This window comes from Etheostoma cragini, chromosome 24 (genome assembly GCF_013103735.1).
Source record: "Etheostoma cragini isolate CJK2018 chromosome 24, CSU_Ecrag_1.0, whole genome shotgun sequence".
Classification (NCBI taxonomy): Eukaryota; Metazoa; Chordata; class Actinopteri; order Perciformes; family Percidae; genus Etheostoma; species Etheostoma cragini.
This window is the reverse complement of record NC_048430.1, coordinates 8,198,391-8,201,868: the sequence shown is the minus strand read 5'-3', so window position 1 is coordinate 8,201,868 and position 3,478 is coordinate 8,198,391. Positions and strand designations below refer to the sequence as shown.

Below are 3,478 nucleotides of genomic sequence, written 5' to 3'. Positions count from 1 at the left end.
AGAAGGAAGGGGGAAGAGAGGACAGATTGAAGCTTTTATAATGATGCGATGAGTGTTTGTTTTCTGCAGTCAGCAGGATTCGACTTTTAGGAGACACACATCTGTAACAGGCGGGGGGGGCATATATGGGATGGGGGGGGGGTTGGTGCAGAGAAGAGCCAAGGCTTTGATGTGGTGATAAGAAAGTTACAGTACGTAACAGCACCCAGGAAGATAGCACCCGGTGATAGCATGAGAGGGAAGAAAAGATCAGAAGAGCGGGAGGAGTGACGAGAATACGGATGGCGGAGGAAGGAACTGAGGTTTTGGCGCGGCAGTGTGCAATGTATGAGTTGTTTATTGTCAGAAGTAGACGTCCTAAGGGTTTGGGAGATGCGGCAATGCAGGAACTGAAGTATAGAGCTTTTAATAGTCTACCTTTGAACTCTAAAGCGAAAGGAAGAAAGGGAAAGATGCTTTTTCACCACGACTTGTTTAACTTTTTGGGGAAATAAAAGGCCACACAGTTTGAGTGCTCGCTTGGTATTCAAGACACCGCGTCCAACAAGATTAAAAGGGGGGATTTTCAAAGAACGAGGTCAGTGTTTAATTTTTTTTGTTGAATTGATAAATAAATTACAGTCGGATCGATGGCGTTTTAATCTGCTGCCGGTCTTGACGGGAAGCCAAGTCTCGCACCCTCCTCCCCGCCCACCGCTTGAAGCCAGCGATGGCGGCCTGATTATGAATGAAACTTGTGTTCAGCGGGCTGACCCTTTAATCTCCGCTGCATGGCTACTGCTACTCCGTCGGCCCACTTTGACCGGGATCTTGCGCACATTTAGCACATTGGATCCTTTTTAAAAGCTGCTATTAGCAAGATTTGAAAGGTCCGTTGAGGACATTTTATGTGGAAAGTGTTGTTTGAGCGATACAGAGAGTTGTCACCCTCAATGAATGCAGGTCTCTTTAACCATGTGTGTCCGAACCATGCAGTTGGAACAGTGGATGTGGAATATCCACGGTTCCAGATGTGTGCTTATTACTTTCTCTTTAATGTTGTAAAGACCCAACCCAACAGACTGTGACCCAGTCACAGGCTCACAATACAAATGCAATGCAGTGTCTGGTAATTGGTCTCATTTGTTTAGAGTAATTAAATTAACGTCTCAATGAATCAATTCAGCAATGATTTATAGATATTTAAAAGAAAACACCAGTGTAATTTATCCTCCCCTGACTACAGTGTACATGGCCGAAGCCCACCAATGGTTTTGCTTGTCTTGAACTACTGTGTGTTCCTCCACTACCTCCCAGAGCTTACAGCCTCCCATTGTTTTCAAAAATCCATTAATGGGCACCTTTATATGTTTTCCATTACAGTGCACTCTTACATACTTCTTCTGGCTGCAATGAAGTGTCAAAACAAGAAGTTAAGGAAGAGTGGCAGGCAAATTTAGGTGGCGACGTGCATTGATTTTTTCACTTATGGTTCCAGTGGAATGGAGCTACTTTCAATACAAATAAAATGATTTCTGACTTTATGGAGCTACAAATCCATGTTTGGTCAAATTAAAAGGGTCATCATCCATCAAGTGATGAATTACGTTTGCCAGTGCAGAAACAACTGCTTTAATGCACTTTTGAAAACAATGGGAGACTGTGACCTCAGGGGTGGAAGGAAAACCCCGCAGCAGAACAAAAATTAGCAGTTGTACAAGTTTCAACATCCTACACACACGGCACACCACTCTCAGCTAAAGTTGGTATAGTTTAATTGCTTTTATCAATCGGGATTTAGTAACAAACAGCTGACCCGGCTCTGTCTCAAGGTGACACATGGGTCTTCCAATACCTCAAAATCGGCTTAACATGTCATTGTATCATGTTGAAACTGAAATATAAAAATGTGGAGTTACGTGCAGCATTGGATGACTTTAACATAGCAATGCTAGGGGCAGTTCACCCCCAAATCAGTGTGACAGCGCGGTATTTAAACATCAATGAGCTGCATTGTTAACTGTCTCAGGTGAGACAGTCTGCACACGTCTCTCGTCCATGAGTGTGCTTCTCCTCTGCATGGTTGGCGGCTGTACTGCAGTTCATTTGAAAGAAAATAGTTTCTATGTGAAACTTCTCCAAACCATGTGGATTACCTGAGGGTTGTGAACGCTTGAAAGGGACTTTCCTGTTGAGTTTTACAAATGTATTTGTTTGGCGCTTTAAAGCTTTAGTGCATGTCGTTTTAAGACATGGCCTAATAAGTTGACACAAAACTGTGACGTTCAGCTCCATCAAACTTTCTCTGTATTTCTCAGTATGACTACGGTAAGAAAATGGTGTCATCCAGGACTTTTGCACGCGGAAAACCGAGTGAAGATAATGACCTCTTCATGTTTTTTTAATCCTTCGTGTCCTCCTTTGCTACAAGCGACTGCGCGATCATGGAAGCCTTGTATCATGTGGATAGTTTTGTTGACATCACTTGGGCGAGACATGGAGGGGGTAACTACAACCAAAACAACCTAGATTGATAAATAGCACCACAGGTAAGAGGAAGACGTTGTAGTATTTTTAATTTTGCTTTACTATCCAAAGAGCAATTTTGGGCAAAAACGTTTTTGTCTAGAGCCGCAAACAATATTTCATTATTTGTGTTATAATAAAGGTTGCAATTTAGTCTTTTTAAGTCTAAATTACTCTATAAATATTACCAATAGGTCTAAATGACCATTTATTATTATGGTGAAGTAGAGCTGGGCAATATGGAGAAAATATCACAAGATTTTTGACCAATTACCCCGATATTGATTCCGCAAGGAAATTGAAGTGTTGACTGTTGGTGCTTTCGAAAACTTTTAAGAGATTTTTGATAAATTAACATCAGTAATGTTGATATATCGACGAAGTGGGTAAAGGCAAATAATTGCAGTTTAATTTACAGTTACAACAGTCTGGTAAGTTCAAAAAATGGCCTTTAAAACCAGGAAAAGACAACACTTATGCACTATTATGATATTGGGATATCCAAAATGTAAGACGATAGCTAGTCTCTGTAAATGTAATGTAGTAACTGTAATTTCCCTTTTTTTGGATCAAAAACTATCTGTCTATCTATCTATCTATCTATCTATCTATCTATCTATCTATCTATCTATCTATCTAGTCTCATATCACAATATCGGTATAATATTGATATTGCCCAGCCCTATGGTGAAGTTTGTTGCCATTTTTATGGCCCTGACCTGGTCTTTGTATAGACAGGCTGTTGTGGTTTGGGGTTTTTGTTGGGTTTGTTTTCCCGTTTCTGCCTCCCTGTGAATGTCTGTGTTTTCCCCGGTCCCGTGTGCTTGGTCCTGTCTCTTCCCCCCGGTAAGCGTCTGTATGTTTCGCATTTTGTTTTATTGTGAAATCGGTTTTCTGTCCTGTCTCTCCTCCAGGCTTGCTCCCCGTGTTTTCCCGCTCCTGTGATTACCTGATGTCCTCCACCTGTTTCCCC

At 41.6% G+C, this 3,478-nt stretch overlaps 1 long non-coding RNA gene across 1 annotated transcript in view; it reads right to left on the bottom strand.

The window, feature by feature from the left end:
* LOC117939405 overlaps nt 1-3,478 on the bottom strand; it is a 19,505-nt gene that overhangs the window by 12,751 nt on the left and 3,276 nt on the right. Inside the window, exon 2 of the long non-coding RNA XR_004655577.1 lies at nt 1,731-1,736. This is a non-coding gene — a long non-coding RNA (uncharacterized LOC117939405). The remainder of the gene's footprint in view (nt 1-1,730; nt 1,737-3,478) is intronic.